This window comes from Macaca thibetana, chromosome 1, assembly GCF_024542745.1.
Source record: "Macaca thibetana thibetana isolate TM-01 chromosome 1, ASM2454274v1, whole genome shotgun sequence".
NCBI classification, from domain to species: Eukaryota; Metazoa; Chordata; class Mammalia; order Primates; family Cercopithecidae; genus Macaca; species Macaca thibetana.
Window position 1 is genome coordinate 203,801,995 of NC_065578.1, and position 21,140 is coordinate 203,823,134.

General features: G+C 42.9%; 1 protein-coding gene and 1 long non-coding RNA gene across 2 annotated transcripts in view; one reads left to right on the forward strand and one right to left on the reverse strand.

Moving 5' to 3' along the window:
• The window catches only part of NTPCR (nucleoside-triphosphatase, cancer-related), an 805,437-nt gene that overhangs the window by 141,810 nt on the left and 642,487 nt on the right, over window positions 1-21,140 (forward strand). The gene's annotated exons all lie outside the window — the stretch shown is intronic.
• LOC126942670 (uncharacterized) lies at window positions 126-2,167 on the reverse strand. The gene is made up of 2 exons (XR_007721602.1): window positions 1,770-2,167; window positions 126-841 (listed from the first exon to the last, which is right to left on the reverse strand). It is a non-coding gene; the product is annotated as an uncharacterized LOC126942670 (long non-coding RNA).

The window sequence follows — 21,140 nt, forward strand, 5'->3', positions numbered from 1 at the left end:
GAGAGAGATGGAGGGGTCGTTGGGAGAGCTCAGTTTACCACAGCAGCCCTAGAGCTGACATATAGTGATCACGCAATCAACATTCATTACGTAAATAAGCAGCCAGAAGACAGACACATGAGAAAGATGTTGGAAGTATGGTTTTAATAAATAGATCAGGAAGCTGGGTAGAAGAAATGGTGTATACAGAGATGCAGAAGGAAAAAGCTGAGCAGTGCGCTTGAGCTACTAGCTGCCACGCAAGCACAGAAGGGCTGACCCCAAACCACCTTTCCAGCACCATGTCCCCTAGTTGTCTTGTGACCATTTCTTTGCTCCATAAACTTCCTTCTCCTCCATACTTTATTATTCAAACAGTGCTTTCACTCATATCTGTGAGCCAGGCTTGAGATCACGGGCAGTTTTTACTTTTCCCTTTCCCTCCCTTGACATCTGGTCAGAACAAAGCCTGAATAACATACTCCTGAAGTTCTTCTTGGTATCCATCTCATCCTCCTAAAACTTTCCTTCAAAAAACACTGAAAGCTCCCATTGCCACCAGTCTTGTTTGAGATCCATCTTTTCTCATTGGATGTTTGAAAGGCCTTCTTAATTTCTCTTCTTACATCCCAAGTTTCCCCATAGGCCATGCTCAGTACAACTCCCAGACCAGTTCTCTTGAAGCAGAGCCCTGGTACTAACATGTTCCCGTTCAAGAATTGTTAATGCTTCCCAATTATATGAGGATTAAAGTCAAGGCTGTGAGTCCAGCAGAAGCTCATGGACATTATGACAGAATTTGAGCCATTATAGGAATTTCTTCAGGTGATTCACATGGTTAAAATTACATTTTGAAAGTATCCTGTGAAATAAAAAATGGAAGTTAAGGCAAGCATGCAGGTCATAAAATGACTTTGGAGGCTTGAGAAAACCAGGCTAGAGGAGATAATATTCTTTTTTTTTTTTTTTTTTTTTTTTTTTTTTTTTTTTGAGACAGAGTCTTGCTCTGTCGCCCAGGCTGGGGTGCAGTGGCCGGATCTCAGCTCACTGCAAGCTCCGCCTCCCGGGTTTAGACCATTCTCCTGCCTCAGCCTCCCGAGTAGCTGGGACTACAGGCGCCCGCCACCTCGCCCGGCTAGTTTTTTTTTGTATTTTTTAGTAGAGACGGGGTTTCACCGTGTTAGCCAGGATGGTCTCGATCTCCTGACCTCGTGATCCGCCCGTCTCGGCCTCCCAAAGTGCTGGGATTACAGGCTTGAGCCACCGCGCCCGGCGAGGAGATAATATTCTATACCACAAAAAATTAGTGGAGGTAGAGAGAAGTAGATAAGTAGGAGAGCTATTCAAAAGTGGGATTGACTGCTCTTAGTGATAGGTTGAATACGGGGGGAAAGGAATTGGGGGTGGGGATGCTGCCCAGTTTTCTGAGTAGATGACATTTTGTTTGCCAAGATTAAAAAAAAAAAAAAAAAGACAAAAGAAGAATCAGCTCTTCTTGGAAGTAGGTATGGACTGGGGATGAGGAAGAATGTTGAAGTCAGGTTTGGGCATGTTGAATTTAGGACGTGTGGATGGAGATGTTCAGGGACCACTGGCCTTGTAAGACAGGGAGCTCAGAAGATATGTTTGAGCTTGTACGAATCAACATTTGTTGTGTGACAAGCCACCCCAGAAGTTAGTGTCTTAAAAACAGCATGTTTTATTATTGCTCATAACTTCAAGTCATCTAGATGTTTCTGTGGATCTGGACCAGGCTGGCTAATCTGGGCTAAGCTAGTTTATGAACCTACCAGTTAACTGATAGATCACCAGAGGACCAGCTGTTTTCAGAGGGCCTTGTAGACAGAAAGGGTGAAGGAGGTGTCTTTGATCATCAGCTCAGCCCAGTTTGTTCACTGGGCTAGGATAAGGGGTTCCAAGATCAAAAGCATATGTGTGCAAAACATCTTGAGGTACAAGCTTAAGACTGGCACAGCATCACTTCTGCATTTTGTTCTCCATAGCAAGTCCCAAAGGCAGCCAGATTCAATGGTTGGAGAAATCAACTCCACCTCTTGACAGGAGGAGCAATAAATATTTCTGGACAGGCTTTGCAATGTACCACAGAGCTGAAGAACAGATATGGAAGTTATCAAAAGATCAATAACAGAAATAGGTACAATTTCCCAGGGAGATCGGTAGGGTGAGAAGAGAAGAGAGCCCAGAGCAGAATCTGGAACCCCACAAACACTATGACACAGATTGTAGAAGATTTCATGAAATAAACAGAAGTAGCACCCAGGGTTATAGGAGGTAACTAGAAGATGGCTGAGTCATAGCAAAGAAGATGATGTTCTAAGAAGGAAAGTGTTATGGTTTGAATGTGGTTTGTCCTCTCCAAAACTTATGTTAAAATTGATTGCCAAAAAAATTGCCAAGGTAACCACGTTTGGAGATGGGGCCTTCAAGAGGTGATTAGGCCAGCAAGATGAATTAATGTCTTTCTCACAAAATCAGGTTAGTTCTCCAGAGAGCATGTTTTTATAAAGCAAGGTCATGCCTCATGTTTTGTCCTTTTTGCATGTACACTTCCTGTTTTGCCTCTCTGCTATATTGTGATGGTATACAAGACCCTCACCAGAAGTGGACCAGATGCAGCTGTCTGATCTTGCACTTCCCAGCCTCCAGAATCAAGAGCCAAATGAACCTCTTTCTTTATAAATTACCCAGTCTCAGGCATCATGTTATAGCAACAGAAAATGAACTAAGATTGAAGGTATGTAATAAATGCCAAGAGAAAAGTACTAATCAGGCCAAGTACAGTTTCAGCAAGGTGTTTAAAAAAAAAAAACAACTAATATCTGAATAACACTTATGTAGCTGGATAACATTTAGAAATTAATTTCTGGGGTTTCCCCCATGTATTTTCTCTTTTTCTTTCTTCTGTACTACTACTACTGGGGTCTTTCTGCCCTCCCCAGCTACTTAAAAAGGAAGAAAACTCTACGCTTTATTGCTTCATGGGTGGTCTGTGGCAGGCTGGAGGGCTCACTGTGCTTGCAAGATGTCTCCATCTTGTTTTCAATAGGCTAAGCTCAGAGGAGAAAAGAACATTGGCAGAGCAATAGAAGAGAACCAGGACTTGGAAGAAGCAGGAGGCAGAGAGGTGCTTGATCCTGATTTTAATAAAAAAGAGAGAGACATTTCCTAAGACTAGAGAGGAGTGAGGCATGTGGATGACAGAACAATGGTATGCCTACCTTCTGCCTTCCCGGGGGTGACACCTCATAGAAAGAATTGGCAAAAATGGGATCATAGGGACAGTGGTTGCCAGCTTCTCCCAAGATTCTATATTCAAAAAGGAATCTGACCTTGAGAGCTGAGGGTGGGAGAGACAATGGCTCCACTAGCAGGTACTTGGCTGAGCAGATTGTAATGACCAGGGGCCACCATCAGCACATTGGCTCATCATGTGGGCTCAGAACCTTTAAGAGACCCTGAGGAACTTTATGTCCCAAATAGAGTATGTGAGATGGAATTACAAACTAATGAGAGGCTAATTTATTCACAAATAAAGAAATGTGCTGTTTCCCATACACGTAGGTTTGTGGAATGAGAGTCACCTTTGCTGTGTCCACTATGTACAAGGCAATGTGTTAATGTTTTCAGTTCATTATCTTACTGAATCTTCCCAGTAGTACTGTAAATTCTCTTCTATAATTATTCTGACTTCATAGATAAGGAAACTGAAGAGCAGAAAAATCTAGTAAGTTTTATGGGCTCAAACTAATATATGGGAAAGCATGAAGTTGAACCCAGATAAGCTAATGTCAGAGCCCTGTCTCTCAACCACCATGCCATTCTGGTCCTGATGATTTAAAGCATTTATCCAAATAATGCAGGCAAAATAAGAGGAAATAATAACCAAAGTTCATATGTGCGCACACAGACACACACACGAACACACACAAAACTTCAGTAATTGTACTATCTTCTTTTTTCTGGAATTTGGTGGGATGTTTCTGTACCTCCTAGGAAATGGCCCAGTCCACCTATTCTCTTGACCTGGCCTAGAAAGAGGTAACCAGGGAAATAACAATAATAATAATAATAATGGCAGACTTGCAGGTAAAAGAAGGTGTAAAAATCCCAGCACTTTAGGAGGCCAAGGCAGAAGGATCATGAGGTCAGGAGATCAAGACCATCCTGGCTAACACAGTGAAAGCCCATCTCTACTAAAACTACAAAAATTAGCCGAACGTTATGGCACACACCTTTAGTCCCAGCTACTTGGGAGGCTGAGGGAGGAGGATCACTTGAACCTGGGAGTTGGAGGTTGCAGTGAGTTGAGATTGCTACACTGCACTACATCCTGGACAACAGAGTGAGACTCCATCTCAGAAAAAAAAAAAAAAAAAAGAAGAAGGTCTGACAAGGAAAACGATGAGAAATGATCATTCATTTCCTCTGCTAATACTTAGGAATAGGTTAATGGCAGTCAGGTGGAATCTCTTTTAGTGAATAAGAAAATAATGGAAAGGAATAAATTAAAGGAGTACAGGATAAAAAAGAATAATGAAGGCCGGGCCTGGTGGCTCACGCCTGTAATCCTAGCACTTTGGGAGGCCAAGGCAGGTGGATTGCCTGAGCTCAGGAGTTCCAGACCAACCTGGGGAACATGGTGAAACCCCATCTCTACTAAAATACAAAAATTTAGCTGGGCATTGTGGTGTGTGCCTGTAGTCCCAGCTACTTGGGAGGCTGAGGCAGGAGAATTGTTGAACCCGGGAGGGGAGGTTGCAGTGAGCTGTTATTGCGCCACTGCACTCCAGCCCAGCCTGGGTGACAGAGTGAGACTCTTTGTCTCTTAAAAATACAAAAAACAGAAAACACACACACAAAAAAAGAAGAAGAATGAAAATAAAGGTAGAGCAGAAAGGGAGAAAAAGAACTGGTGGAGAAGAAAAAGCCCAGAGGGAGGAAAACAATGAACAAAAAGCAAAGGGCAGACTGCAAGGACTGGACTATGCTTCCCAGCCAACCAGCCCTAGGAAATCCTATTAGACAGCAAAAAATGAGATTATTGTATTTTTACTTTGCCACAATATGCAAATGACTCCATTTAGCTGTTAAACATGTTGTTATTGAATTCTGAGAAATTCCCTTCATAAGATGTAATATTTTTGTGACAATATTGTCAGCAATGCCAGATTGCTTTTCTATTTTGGTTAAGCTTTTATCCGAGTCTAGTATATGTCATCTACTCCCAGATTCCAAATGATTGCTTTTATGCAATTTTTGTGTAAGCAAGAAATAATAACATGCTTAGAAATGTGAGAAATGTGTTAACCTTCCCATTATTTTTCAGGGCCCAGGAGAATTAGAGGGTGGGCCACAATAGGGAATGTAATTATTTCTCATGATGAATTTTTATGTATGTTAATATCCTTGAGAGCCCACATATCTGTTATTAACCACATTCATTTATTTTGTTCCAGTCTTTGTGCCTCATGTTTTTAGTCCTACTTTTAGAGGCTTTTTGTATAACTGACAAAGACTTTTAAAACCTGTAAACAAAGGATTGTGAAATCACATTTTCTATCTCTGACACATTTATTCCTTCTTGGTGGCGTCACTGTAATTCTGACTATAATTTAAAAAGAAACTGGACTCTCAAGACATCTTGGCAACTGCTGACACTATCATGACAATGCTTGTGGTTTCTGTAAATTTTTATTGATTTAGATGACTTTTCTGATAGAGAAAACTTCTCACCTATCCAGGATCAATCAATGAGAAATAAAGAGGGAAGCAAATACAAGAAATGTTTTGCATGATTCATTAGTCACAAAGCACATCTGTTCAGATCAGAACCATTTCGAAATCTGCTATATCTAGCTACTGAGTCCTGGACAATGACTAGTGGATCAGAAACAATAGTGACTTTCTTAAGAATAAGAAAGTCTAGTCATCTAATTAGCAACAACAGTAGTGTGATGGTTAATTTTATGTGTCAACTTGGCTAGACCTAGTTGGTACCTAGATATCTGGTCAATCATTATCTAGGTGTTACTGTGAAGATATTTTTTAGATGTGATTAAAATTAAATCAGTAGACTTTGAGTAAAGCAGGTTCCCTCCATAATGTGGGTGGACCTAATCCAATCAGTTGAAGGTCTTAATGGAAAAAAGACTCACCTCCCCCCAGGAATTTTGCCAGCCTTTCGACTGGAACTGCAACATCAACTCTTCCCTAGGTTTCCAGCCTTCTGATCTAACCTGAAGACATTGGACTTGCCGGCCTCCACAATCTCTGTCAGTCATTCTCTCTTTCTCTCTTTCTATGAGTGTGTGTATGTTTATGCATATTTAAAAATCAAAATCATATAGAAATACCCACACATGCATCCTATTGATTCTGCTTCTCTGATGAACTTTGTGATTACTACAGGTAGCTAGGACCTACTTCCCAATTATTAACCTTCAACTGGCCAGGCTTATTCTACCCTCGCTGGCTCATTGCTGGTAGCAAGGTTGAGCCAGAAAACCGAAGAGTAGATAGAGAAACCACATTCTAACACCATTTTCCTGATTAACAGAGATTAACAGGTTCTTTACTTTCACATCAATAGAGATGCCTAGGTCAATGAAGATCTCCAGGGAGTCACTTAAGATAACTCTTGTTATAAGTAAGACCACACCGGAACACCCCACAAGCATCCATTTTAAAGATTTTCAGCAGAACGGATGACCTCAAATCAGACAGAAACATTGAGGCAAATAAGGACCGACAAAGGCCTCTAGATTGATATAAACTAAGTCATTGGAGGATGTATCAATTAGCTTTTGCTGTGTAACAAACCACCCCAAAATGTAGGAACTTAACTGTTTTATTATTATTCCCAAGTCTGTGGGTTCACTGGGCAGTTTTGCAGTCAGCCATTGAGTTGGCTGGGTGCTCTTGGTCTGAGATTGGTTACTCAAATGTCTAGTAGTTGATGCTGGCTGCCCATTGCTCTCCAGGGTGCCTGGGCCACAAGTCTCTCACCATCCAGACTCCAAGGGCTTTGTAAAGGTTTTGTTTTCTCTGAGGCAAAGCATTCAATGTTTGCATGCAAGGGGAAAAATATCACCTAAACCCCAAGCGCGCACATTGTTTTATGCCAGGTGATCTGATGGAGAGGGAGCAAAGGTCTCTTCTGTTTCCTTAGGCCATGGATTTAAAACAAATCAGGCAACACAGACTGCTCTTTTGTATTTGGTAAATTATTTATAATGGCATTTGACTAGAAAATATAGCCATAGACTTGGAAATAATAATTTTAAAAAGAGTGAATGTGACTCTATTAGGGAAATGGTGTGCTAATCCAGGTTTTGTTATCATTTCAGCCTGATGGCAGATTGTCCATGAAATCTTTCTAGATTCATGGAGGGAGAAGCTTTGAGGAAATGAATTCAGGAATCTCATGCAAAAAAAAGAAAGTGGCATAAACTTTACCCCACCCTAGACCTGATATGAAACCCTAGGCGATCCCTCCTGCTCAAATGTTCATACTGTGTGCCCTGAGTTATTACCTAACAGTGGTCATTCTTCTAATAACAGATCCTGGGATTCCTGAAACCATGCTTTCTCTCAGTGCTGTTGTCTCTGGGCACATACGCCATTGAGACAGCGACATCACACACCCTCGAAATAGCAGTTGCACAAAGCAAACATTTGCCCCAAGCACGTCAGACTTTTGACAGGCTGCAGCATGATAAGTTACCAGACATGTTCCCACAGGAACCTGCGTGAATTGATTGCAACCAGACTCACTCGATGACAAGTGACAGACAGCGGATAATGCAGGGAGGTCAGGTGGGCTGCCAGGCCCAGAGCCAATTGCTCCCTGGAGCCCATCAACAAGGGACGGGACTCAGCAGGACCAGGTCGGCAGCCATCCTGGTTAGCTTCCAGCGGGTACAGGGAGAAATCACAGCTGGCAGAAGCCGGGACTCCTGGTGCCACTCCAACACAGTGAGGGTAGAGGAAGGTGAGAGGAGGGTGTTACTCTTTAAAAGAACTCAGATTGCATATGAAATGCATCTGTTTCTTCTTGCTTTTGATCCCAAAATGAAAAGAGTTTAATCTCCTATCTGAAAAGAAGCTCTTCCTCTGCTCTCCTGACACCAACGAACCATCAATCATTGTCTGGATTTCCTGAACCTCTCAGTACAGAGGCTTCTAGGCCAAGAAGGGTTGAGAAAGGCCTCCTTCCAGCTGAGGACAGTGAAGTGTGGTAGGAAGCAGAAGTCTCCCAGAGAGGGCAGACCTTGTCTGATCCCTCCCTCCGACAACCTGCTCCACAAAATGATGTGGGGAGAAAGGGGTCATGGCTCAGACTCTGGGAACACAGTGGCTTAAAAATTGATAAGTATTCAGACTGGACTTGGTCTCCAAAAGCCAAACATCCTTTTCCCAACTCTTCTGACTTCTCACTGCTGTTTCAAAGACCCCTCTTGGCACAACAATGGGCAATTTCTCTTTTGTAAAACAGACCATAACAGATTTAAAGGGCACACAAACAAACATACACACACGTACACACACAAACACACATGCACACATAAATACACACACATGCACGCATAAATGCATACACATGCGTGCATACAAATACACACAAAACCACAGCTAAAATCCTTTGTAATCCCAACCCAGCTATTTAAATCATTCAGAACCTGGCTTGGAAGAGAGAGAGAGAGAGAATAAAGTAGAAAGGACTGAACAGGTTGAGTTACTCAGGATTCTGAATTTCAAAGCAACCTCTTACCTCCCAGTCTCCTGTCAATGTGCTGACACAATTTCAGACCTAAAACACAATTTCAGACCTAAAACAGAGCTCTGTTCTTCTTTATCAGACTTTGGCCCTAAAGGCAATTTTGTCACCTCCCAGTCCCATAATAAATTTAATGGGCTGTTGAATTACCTTCATGTGCCTGGGGCTTTGGCAGCAGAGCTATCTATAGCTGCCTTTTTATATCTTTTTATAAGGGCAAAGTGCTGACTCTTTGTCCTTAGACAAACTTCAGATTCCATTGTGATTGACTGGTCGAATCAATGAGATGTGAGATCTTTTCCCCCTGAGAAAGTCATCTGACAGAAATAACCTCTGAGCCCCTAAAAGGTCAAGTTCCTATCAGACTCCTAATCTGGTCAACCCCTTGGGCTTGGCAGGACAGTATATAAGCAATGGCTGTGGCCAAGGGCTGAGCAGAATTGTGACAGTTCCTCCTTCCCCACCATGGTCTTCTGTCTCCACTTTCCAGATGGGATGAGAGTAGCTTTAGCTTCTAGATCTGGAAGTTCATGTCATCCCCGCTCTCTGGGCCACACCTCACCTGCTGGCTGTCCACTTTATACCCATGTGCATGTGCCCCCTCCTCCAGCCCCAGAACCCCAACCCTCACCTGCACCCCAAAAGCCCATGCTCCTGGAGACCTCAGCTTTAGGAGATGAGTGGGGCTGGCTTAATGAAGCTGTTGGAGAGACCCAGCGGGAAGGACTAGTGAAGTCTTTCTCAGCCAAAGGTTGATTTTGAAGGAATCAATACAATCATCAATATTTTCACAAGGCCACTTTATCCTCCTTTTGGGGATTCCTCCAGAATGGTTGTTGTTATTCATCTGTTTAAAAAGCTTTTTTTCTTCTCAAGTTCTTTGCATTCAAGGTACACTAAATTCTTTTATTATTCAGAAGGGTCAGGAGATGGAGTCAAATATGCTGCTTTAATGGCTCTCAAATTCTGATGTCTCTAAGAATCACCTGGGGAGCTTGTCTCTAATTGAGATTGCTGTGCCGTGACCTTAAAAATTCTTATTCAGATGGTCTGAAATTGGAATCGAGAATCTGCTTTTTTATAAGCACGCCAGGAGATTCCAAGGTTGGTGGTCTAAGTAGCATGGCTTTTCTTAATAGTTTACCATTTGCAGCTAGTTGATTTTCACAGAATTATAATGTTTTCAAAATGGATCCATGGCAGGAAACCTAATAGAAGTACAGCTGACACATGAATAACACGGGTTTGAATGGCACGGGTCCACTTCTACATGGGTTTTCTTCTGCCTCTGCTGCCCTTGAAACAGCAAGACAGACCCCTCCTCTTCCTCCTCCTCCTCTGCCTACTCAACATGGAGACAATGAGGACAAGACCTTTATGATGATCCACTTCCACTTAACAAATAGGAAATACATTTTCTCTTCTTTATGATTTTCTTAATAGCATTTTCCTTTTTCGCAGTATATAATATATACAACATACAAAATAGGAATAGGAAATACATTTTCTCCTCATTATGATTTTCTTAATAGCATTTTCCTTTTTTGCAGTATGTAATATATACAACATACAAAATAGGAATAGGAAATGCATTTTCTCCTCTTTATGATTTTCTTAACAGCATTTTCCTTTTTCACAGTATATAATATATACAACATACAAAATAGGAATAAGAAATACATTTTCTCCTCATTATGATTTTCTTAATAGCATTTTCCTTTTTTGCAGTATATAATATATACAACATAAAAAATACGTGTTAATTGACTCTTGACTATGTTATCAGTAAGGCCTCCAGTCAACAGTAGGCTATTAGTAGTTAAATTTTTGGGGAGTCAAAAGTTATATGCAAATTTTTAACTGCCTGAGAAGTTGGCGCCTCTAATCCCCACATTGCTCAAGGTTCAACTATATAATTTTAAATGGCTTTGAGTCCGACTATCTGAGAATTCTGTTCTATATGCTTCTTCTGAAAGCTTTAGGATTTCCACAGTGTGAAGTACCAAGTGATAGTCTCCTGTGGACCTTCATGTGCCATGGCACCACCACATATCTGATGTTCATATGGAAGACCCTGTGAGCAGCTGGTTGGTGGGAGGCCCTGGTAACTGGCTTGACACAACCCGGGTCATTGTGCCAATAGCAGAACTCATACCTCATCTTGCATGGCCACTCAGCCGCACCTGTCCCAGAGACTCCGCCCTTCACCTGCACTTGCCCTTGCAGACAGTCCTTGGGTCACAAAGAAATCACTGGAAGAATCAGATAAGAAAATTATGGAATGATTGTTTGCAGAATCTGTGTTGACTTAGAGCAAGTTGCAAGTGGGAGATACAAGGAGCAGAAGCAGGCAGGCCACGCTGAGAACAGAGAAAGCCAGGGCTTGTGTGATCTCCTTGGTTCACTGCTTGCCTGATATCCTATAAACAAATGGGAATTTGCATTAAACCATCACCTGGCAGTGTTCCTTTTCAGCAAACACTGTGTTAAGGATCTGTGCTCACCTAAGAACTAACGCAGAATGGTCATGTTGTAACTTTCAGTCACCTCTGTGAAAAACCTGGCCACATTCAGAAGAGAAAGCATACATACATTTCCACTCACATGATAGGCCTGTTTACGGTCTTTATGTATTGAAGGAGTAAGAACAATAAATACCTAAGGCAGAATTTCATATCCTGACTCCATAGCAAATCCCAAAAATGGCTAGGGACCATCAGTAGGCCAGCATGACCAGCAGGACCTAATCTTAACACTGAGGATGTGGAAGGTCATGCTGTGCTATTAACTTCTCTGTAATCCCAGCTGCTTGGGAGGCTAAGGCGGTAGAATCACTTGAACCCGGGAGGCGAGGTTGCAGTGAGCCAAAATCGTGCCATTGCACTCCAGCCTGGGTGACAGAGTGAGACTCCATCTCAAAAAAATAAAAAACTTTCTCCAATTAAAATTGCTAACGCTGGTGACAGGGAAAACTGGGCAGAGAACAGATCCCTCCCCACATTGAAGCAAGCACCATGGGAGAAGACTTTCAAGGTCTTTGTGAGTTTGGCCTTCAGAAATTCAAATCTTGCAGCTTGAGTATATGCATAGGATATAAGAACTAGAAGAAAGTTAAAAAAGTATTTTTTACTTTATGGTATAGGTGAGTAAACTGTCCCTGCAAAATGCAGTGACAAATACCAAGTAAACATATAATTAGTAGTACAACTGGTTGAGATTCACTGCTGCGTTGTATCCTCACCAAAGGAAGCCTATTTTTCATAACTACTGAAATACTTCATCAGATCTTTGTTGAATAGAGATTGAGAAAGGTCCAAGGAACAGAAAGAAAGAGACACTTCAAAAAATGCAATGAGTTCATTCAAGCTTCCTGATGATGGTAAGTATGTGACATCCTGATATTTACAGGACAATTAATTCTGGACACTGGATCTTCATAACCTCAGTTGCCCTTGGGAACCTGGCGCTTCTTTTCTTCCATCCCTGTCTCCGGGTGGCCATTTGGAACTGCCTTCTGTATGGCTGAGACAAGTGGGAACTCTCCCTCTTATTGCTGCAGCATGTTGGTGAAAAGCTCTCAGCAAAAGGTTCTGGCCAAGGGTAAACCAAGCCTTTGCTTCCAGAGGCTAGAAGATCAGGCAGGTCCAGATTATCATCGAGTCAGTGGGCAGCAAGGCTAATGTTCATGCATCCTGTCCCATTCTAAAATCCCAGTCTCATCTAGAAAATCCATCTCTTTGGACAGGCCAACACTGACACAATGCACTTAGATTTGGAAGAAATGTCCAGTGTGTTCGTGGGGGTAACCATTAGGTTAGAGTGGGCAAGAAGATTAGTGTGAGGCCATAGTTAATACTCTTCCCAAGGGAAAACTCAATGAGGTTCCCGCCTGCACTGATGCCAATATGGGGCTCACTGGCCACCCGGAGACAGGGATGGAAGAAAAGAAGCACCAGGTTCCCAAGGGCAACTGAGCTTATGAAGATCCAGTGTCCAGAATTAATTGACCTATAAATACCAGGATGTCACATGCTCACCATGTTCTGTTCTCCTGTCTGTTCTGTCCATATCAGAAGCACAATATTCAATTCTGGGTAGAGCACTTTAAGAAGCTTGTTGGAAAAGTGTTCCTCCTAAATGCCCTAAATGTGTAGAGAATACTGCTTAGGATGGTGAGAAACACTCCTGATCTTGATAAGAGAGTAATAGAAAATTCCAGAGATGTTTTCGTATGGAGAAGAGAAATACTCGAGACGGACATAAAAGTAATGTCCCAGCATGTAAAGAGCTGCCAGAACAAGTTGAGATTTTTCTTATTCTTATGGCTCTAAAGAGCAAAACTAGGAGCAGATTTATTTTCTACATAAATACAAACTTTCCAACAAAACAAACAAAAGAAGCATCCTAAATATTGAACACAGTTTGTAAAGCAGTAAGTCTCCCATACAGAGGAGTCTGAGGAGAAACTAGGAAATTATAAGCAAAGATGTCAAGGGCATTTATTCCTCTACTAAGAGTGCCACAGAGGATCTTTAAGGCTTCTGACAGCCTTAAGATTCAAGAGCTCTGTGCCTGGAGGTAGAAGAGAGACAAATTATGAGCCTCTGCATGACATATTTCTTTTTCATTTCCTGACCATTCAATTGCATTGCTAAGTGGACTCTTAGTTGGGGAAGGCACTTAGGTAGCAAGCTAATCAGATGTTGGAGAAGACACATTCAAGTGAATTTTGTGCAGGACAGAACAAAATTCAGAAAGGCAAGCAGCTGCTCAGAGACTATATTCTTCATGTCTCCTTGGGACACCTCTTCTTGTATGTGACTTATCTAGTTGGGAAAGTTTTTCTGTTGCAATTTCAATTCATCTTCCCTCCTCCTAGTTACTCACGAAAGGCTACTCTTTAGGGGTGAGTGAGGACCTAAAGCCATTTAGTTATTGGAAGGAATACAGACAGAGCAAATAACTGTCGCATTCCACTGGGTCGTACCCTTCCTCTTTCAGATAGCCTCAAAGAAAAAAGCCTCCTCTTACCATATGCATTTTATTTTTACTCTCTGTTTATGGGATTTCGAAGTGTAGTCTTGAAATAATTACATTTTTGCGAAACAATAACTCTGGAATAAGCTTAGCAGATAGCATTTGGAGAAAGAAGAGTTCCCCATAAGCTGCACTGCACAGAGCCCGAGTCAAATGAATTTCTTCTTCCTTGAAAACAACCTAAGCTATCTTGATACTTGAAGCTAGAATTCTAGAAAAATACAGAGAATCTAGAACACCCAGTGTGAAGCCACTTGACTCAAGGGGACTGAAGAGCTTGTTCAGCCATTCACATCAGTGATGCACAGGAAGAGAACATGAAAATCCTGAGCACTCAAGCCAAACTCTCACCTTCAGTTGTAGTAGGATGATGGCAGTAACACCTTGCATTTACTTAATACATGACAATTTATTATACATTTAAGACTTTTACATTTTATAAGTCTGGATGTTGAAGTAGTTTACAAAATAGTTTACAAAATTAAAAAAAAATAATGTTTAGAAACTCCAGGTGGCCCTTCTACCATGAAAGGACACAGTGAGAAGATACTATCTATGAGAAAGAAGGCCGTTGCCAGGCACCCAATCTGCTGGTGCCTTGATCTTTAACTTCCCAACCTCCACAGTTGTAAGAAGTAAATTTCGGTTGTTTATAAGCAAAAAAAAAAAAAAAAAAAAGAGAGAGAGAGAGAGAAAGAGGAGGAAGAAGAAGACGACGAGGAGGAGGAGGAAGAGGAAGGAGGAGGAAGGAGAAAGAAAAAGAGAAGAAACTCCAAGTGGCTTTCACAAAGTCACCTCAGTAGTAAGAGGCAGAACTAAGACTCAAACCTATGTCTTCCACCGCTAAGGCCAGTCATCTTTCTACTATAAAGAACCTGTGCTCTGTAACAAGTGTTATTTGCTTATATTTTCTTTATTTCTTTACTTTTTAAAAACCTTTTTAGCAGTGTTCCTTCTGGGAATTTTAAACTACATTTCAGCATTGCTCAGCTTTCATAGAAAAACTCTGTTCTGTGGAAGCCATGGAGCTATTTAAGGCTTAGAGGATTTCCCATAGTGAAGTACCACCAACTGGGTGGCTTGCGCTCCAGAAACTTACTGTCTCACAGTTCTGGAGGCTGGAAGTCCAGGACCAAGGTGTTGACAGAGTTGGCTCCTTCTGAGGGCTGTGAGGAAAGGGTCTGTTCCAGACCTCTCTCCTTGGCTTGTAGATGGCCGGGTTAATGTTCACACGCAGTGTTCTATGTGTGTCTGCATTCAAATGCAAATGCCTCCTTTTGTAAGGACATTAGTCATATTGGATTAGGGGCTGACCTGACTGCAGCATGACCTTATCTTAACTAATTATATCTGCAATGACCCTATCTTCAAATAAGGTCACTTTCTGAGATACTGGGGCTGAGGAGTCCAACATATATTTCTTGGAAGACACAATGCAACTCATAGCAAAAAGTATCCTAGAAATCACTATAAAATGAACATTACTATAAAACGCCATTATCCCCCTTTTTTTCTACCTAATACGTTTGCTCACAAGACAAGAATGCACTTAAACACGTTAATATGTATGTTTGAGCATGTGCATGGATATGCACATATAGCAGAAAGAAGGGGTAGTTAACTAAGGCAACAAGGCAGCATGACCTACCAGACTCACACACTGGGTGATGAGGTTAAAGAATATCAGTAGCAATACTCATTTTTCTACTTTTATTCTCTTTTTCTTTTTTTTTCCTTTTTTCTTTTTTTTTGAGACGGAGTCTCATTCTGTTGCCCAGGCTGGAGTGCAGTGGCATGGTCTCGGCTCACTGCAAGCTCCATCTTCCGAGTTCACGTCATTCTCCTGCCTCAGCCTCCCAAATAGCTGGGACTACAGGCACCCACCACCACACCCAGCTAATTTTTTGTATTTTTAGTAGAGATGGGGTTTCACCGTGTTAGCCAGGATGGTCTCAATCTCCTGACCTCGTGATCCGCCCGCCTTGGCCTCCCAAAGTGCTGGGATTACAGGCGTGAGCTACTGCGCCCAGCCTCCAGTTTTATTTTCAAATGCCCTCTAAAAAAAAAAAAAAGAATCTGAAGATGGCAATTCAGACAGAACTGTTCACTGTCAATGCAGAAATGTATGCCTCCCAGAAGTATGTGCATGTTACAGTGGATCCCCCTGAACAAGGGATGATGGTTAGCACACAGGAATGCATTATTAATGATGAAATTGCAGGCTTCACCAAATAAATACTACAGGAAATATTTGGGTGGGGGAGGGCAGTCTTCCCAGCTTTCTGAAATAATGGAGTCTGCCTGACCACAAAAGGCCCCCACCCCATTCCTAACTCAAATCTGGCTTTGCTTCTGGGGAGAGACGCTTTCCCCACCCAATTATGCTCCATGCTTCCAGTTAGACTGCCAGGCAAACATTCCCTCGGGCACTGGCCTTCTCCAGTTTCCAAAGAGAAAACGCTTTCAACTGTCAGAAAGATGAACTTGACTCTGTCAATTGTGAAAAATAAATCATAGTTCTATTTGGGAGTTTTTTGGACAATATAAATGTACAAATTTATCATCAAGAAAGAAAATAAAACACAAGTGTGCTTCCCCCACCCACCTCCTCCCTCCTTATTGTTCCCCAAACATCTGCTCAGTGCACAGCTCTAGTGCCGGCCATGACCAAGCCCATTCAGCGTGCCCGGACTCATCGCTCCTGGTGAGTTTCCGGGAGTAGTATACATTTTTTTAAAAATCACAGTGCTTGTGATGAGCTGCTCCAGTCATACCTGCTGTCTGGAGTTGTACACATTGTTAAGACGGTGTGGCCCTATAACCTTCAGGAACAATCTAGTGCAGGTGCTACCAGCAGACCCCATCTCTGGGGCTCAGTGGAATTACAATGCCCTGCAGAAGTGTGCACCAGGGGCCTCTAATCAGGTCAGAGCTGATTGCCCCGTAGCCTAGAAACAGGTTGTAAATACATGTTGCAGACACATCGGAGAGCCCACTCCTAGGCAGTGAAGGGGCTGTCTGTTCTGCCTACAGCTTTAACAGATAAGGCCCAGGGCTGGGTCTCACAGGTTCTCTAGGCAAGTACCTGCAGCTCCTCTAAGAGGTGTACATCTCACTGCTAAGTTGTGTCACTTGGGCCACTTGCTGAAGAGAGTTCAGTTAGTAATTTTCAGACCACCCTAAACATCACCATGAAGTCCATGGGGATCTCCCATAGGTAATGGAAGGGGGATGGCCTGAACCCTGACCTCAGTAAGTGGGACAAACACGAGGGTCTTTTCTCTTTATTATACTCCTCTTCTGCAGATACACAGCCAGAGCTCACAGGAGGGTTTGACTCTGTTTTTTTAAGTAATAAGATACCAAATGAGACTCAGCTGAGCCAGTCTAATGCCGACAGTATCTCCAGACCGTGAGACCAGGCTGCGGCCCAGATTAGCAAGCCTCACAGACTCCACACCAAAGGCCTGGGAAACGCTCTCTTCCCTGATCTCAGGGGACATGACCTTCTTTTCATTCCTGTGGTCACAAATAGATATAAGGCTATTAACCTTATTAGGCCTAAGATGTGTCCAGCTTGGAAGAGATATGCAAAGAGCACTGAGATTTCTTCAGCATCGGCTGACCTGCAAATCCCAGGATGCCATTTTTAAAGGGGTCTGTCTGTGGCTATTTGTGGCAAAGGTTGAGATAATTCCAAATAGCACTAGATACTAAAAAAGGAAGTGATGGCGAGGATTAAGCCTGGACACAGGTTGAAGAATAGCCCAAGTGAAGCCTCTCTGTGGCACTGACTACCTCTGCCTGCAGTTGAGGAATTTGTCCACTGCCATTCACCTGCCATTTTTCTGGAAACTCAGGGCCATCACAGGTGCAGGGCAGAAACAGGTAAGGCCTCAGTAACCATGGCAGAGGTCCTGGCAGCCTCTCTCAGCCTTTCTCCACCTGCCAGGGGTTCTGGCAGAGAATTAAGCTCCTACAGAAAATTATTTGAGTGACTTTTTTTTTCAGCATTCCCAGAATCTTCCATGGCTGGTGCTACTCTAGAGACCTAGGAGAGACGTTAATACACTAGATACCTGAGGGCATCGGGTCTTAATTGTTCCAGGGAATCCCAGGTGAGAAAGATATGTTGTGTAACTTGATTGCCAAGTTTTCCAGTGGCCCTACTACTTCGACTCCTTCAATGACAAGAAACTGCAGAGACAACCTTCTGGCTCTGTGCACTGGTGGGTTGTACCAATGCCCCACTTGGGGAGTGGAAGCAGGTACATGTGAAAAGACATTTGGACTGTAACTTGCTGGGACACTCCTGTTTCTAGATAAGCATCCAGCTCCCATTTGGCCACTGAGAGACATGCTGAAGGAGTGAGCTGTGCTTAGCTCAGCTTTGTGTGGGTGCTTTTTCATTCCAGGGCATATGCCCAGTTATCAATGGCTTATTCCAGGTGCAGTGTCTCCCTAATCCCATCACTTTAGCCTGCATTGCTAGTCTCTGTGTTCCAGTCCATAACAGGCTCTCACTGGCACATCTGACTCTAGGGGTGCTTGGCCAGAATAATCCACTGTTCCCAAGCCACAGCTTCATGCACTGAATAACACTCTGACTTTTTAAGAGCTGGATATGTCGATTTTGCTTCTTTCTGACAATGAAGATTAGTTCTTGCGAAAGTTAATGTTTCATCTCATGGAATACAGAGAAACGGGGAGGACAATTTAGCAATAATGCATCTGGGTGGGTAAGAATCAAGTTAATCTCTTGCTAAGCCTAGGAGAGATTTGGGTGGGGGAAGGGCAGGAAAGAGACCAAAACGTACATTCAGGAGTAAAAAAAAGTCAAAGGGAAAATGTCGCCTGTCAGCTGTCAGTATAAAAACTATGTGGATTATCTTTCTCCAGTTGTGAAGGTCAGTATTACTTCTCTAAATTACATAATGTGCAAAAGTAAAACTCATTTTAGTAAGAGAGGGTAGGATAAGACTTGCCCTTGGGTAGTAGTGTCATCACAGGCGATACAGGATGCCCGTTAAGTTGGAATTTCAGAAAAAGAACAATTTTTTAGTGTCACCTTAAGTATGTCCCATGCAATATTTGGGACACACTTATACCAAAACTAACTGTTATTTATTTGAAATTCCAGTTTAACAGGGTGTGCTGTATCGTTTTTCTTTTTGTTCAATCTAGCAACTTAGCTCAGAGGACAGACAACAGCGAGTGACCGGGACTTGCCCTGCCTGAGTGTCTACCACCAGTTTGCCTGTCATGGAGCTTGCCTGCATTATTTAACACGTCTGTGCTTCCATTCATTCATGTGAAAAATGAAACAAGGGTACTACCAGGTGGCCATGGACATAGATATGTCCAGGATCTGGTTTCAAAGCAGTTCAAAAAAAAAAAAAAAATCAGTCATCAAATACAAGGTTGAAGGCCAGAGACCCAATTCCCATATTTGGAGGAGAGGGTAATCCGGATGGATCTGCACTGATTTTTTTTTTTTTTTTTTTTTTTTTTCTTTGAGATGGAGTGCAGTGGCATGATCTTGGCTCACTGCAACCTCCGTCTCCCGGGTTAAGTGATTCTCCTGCCTCAACCTCCTCAATAGCTGGGACTATAAGCGTCCACCACCACGCCCGGCTACTTTTTTGTATTTTTAGTAGAGATAGAGTTTCACCATGTTAGCCAGGATCGCCTCAATCTCCTGACCTCGTGATCCACCCGCCTCGGCCTCCCAAAGTGCTGGGATTACAGGTGTGAGCCACCGCGCCAGCCCGCAGTGATCTTAATGTGCTGATGGATCACCTGTGACTCTCCTCTGAGGAGCTCCACCCCCTAGGTTGGTAGGACTCACAGACCATGTCTACAACCAGGGCTGGGGGTCCGGGATTCAAATCCGTTCTCCTCACTAGGCAAACCTTCTTGAAATTGCTGAATCGTGCAGTGGGACAGAGTTGGCAGTTGTGTATCTGTCTGGGACTGAGGACCTTCAGAAAATAAAGCTTATTTTAAGGGGAGACTCGGACACAGTGAGCTTGACTCTGTAAGGAACCTCTTTACTTCTAGAAGGGAAGAAGAATTCTGAGAACATCGAATGGCTACTTGGATTTCATCCCTGGCCCAGGGTCTAAGAGCTGGAGAGTTAATAACAAAAAGTGCTGGAAAGTGCTGTCCTCCCCACGCCTCCCCACCCCCACAGAAAACCCTACTAGGGCACAAGTAGCACCTTCAGGACTATTCTTGCTGAGAGTGGCACAAAGGGGAGAGTGGCAATCGCCGTGAACTCCCCAGAGTCCTCCAGTGCCCACACGGCATGGCAGCCCACAGTGATCCTAGGGAGAACATCTTTCTCCTCTTTGTGTTGCTCTCTGTATGCAGGGGCTCAAGTGTAGGAGCCAAAGGGGCCTGACAGAGACAGGGGAGTCCAGCAAACTTCAGCCCCTGCAGAGCAGCCGTAGTTCCCAGGGAGTGCGGAGGTGCCTGTTAGACAAGGCAGTGCTGACCGAGCATGGTGCCAGCACCTGGGACAACTTTAGGATGACAGGCAGTGCCCTTGACTGCAGAGTCAGCACCAAGGACTGGATGTGGTACACATGTCCCCAGCTCTCCAGGGGAGCCTGAGCCTGCCCCACGCATAACATGTGAGTGAGTGGATGAAGGAATGCTTGACTTGAGTGACGCTCACATAAGGAGCATAAAGCATCCAGCTACGGAGCTGAGACACAGGGAAATAGATGAGGCCAATTTTTTTTTCTTTTTTCTTTTCTTCTTCTTCTTTTTTTTTTTTTTTTTGTCTGTAATTTCTAAACTGTGGCTAAAGAAAATGCCAGTATTTGGTTTAATTCCCATCTGGCACCTTTTTCAGCGGTAAATTGATTTCAGTCTTTTTTTTTTTTAAAGTCTCATCACGAAGCTTCTATAGTTAGGTATAATTCATCAAGGTTTAGAATTAGCCCAAATTTCTCTAAATCCTTCTTTATTTTTTCACACAAGGCTTCATGATTGTTGGTTTGGAACATTAAGATGCAAATGATAGAGGAAGCGTTACACATTTAAATGTGCAGGGTTGTGTGGCATTAAGCTGTTCTGGAAAAGAACCACAATCCTCCTCCGGCTTGTTAAGACGGAAAAAATGAGAGAGCGGTGAAAAGGGAGGAAATGTTAAATTTATCTCGATTCATGCTTTGTAGGTCAAGGTGAAAGAAAAAACTATAAGCTTTTCAAGACCTAATCACTGACAGACACGCCTAGCAAAGATCCCACCTTACCCAGCCAAAGCAGAAAGACCGTGGAGGGATTGGAGACAAGAATGGCTTGTTTCCCACTGATACCT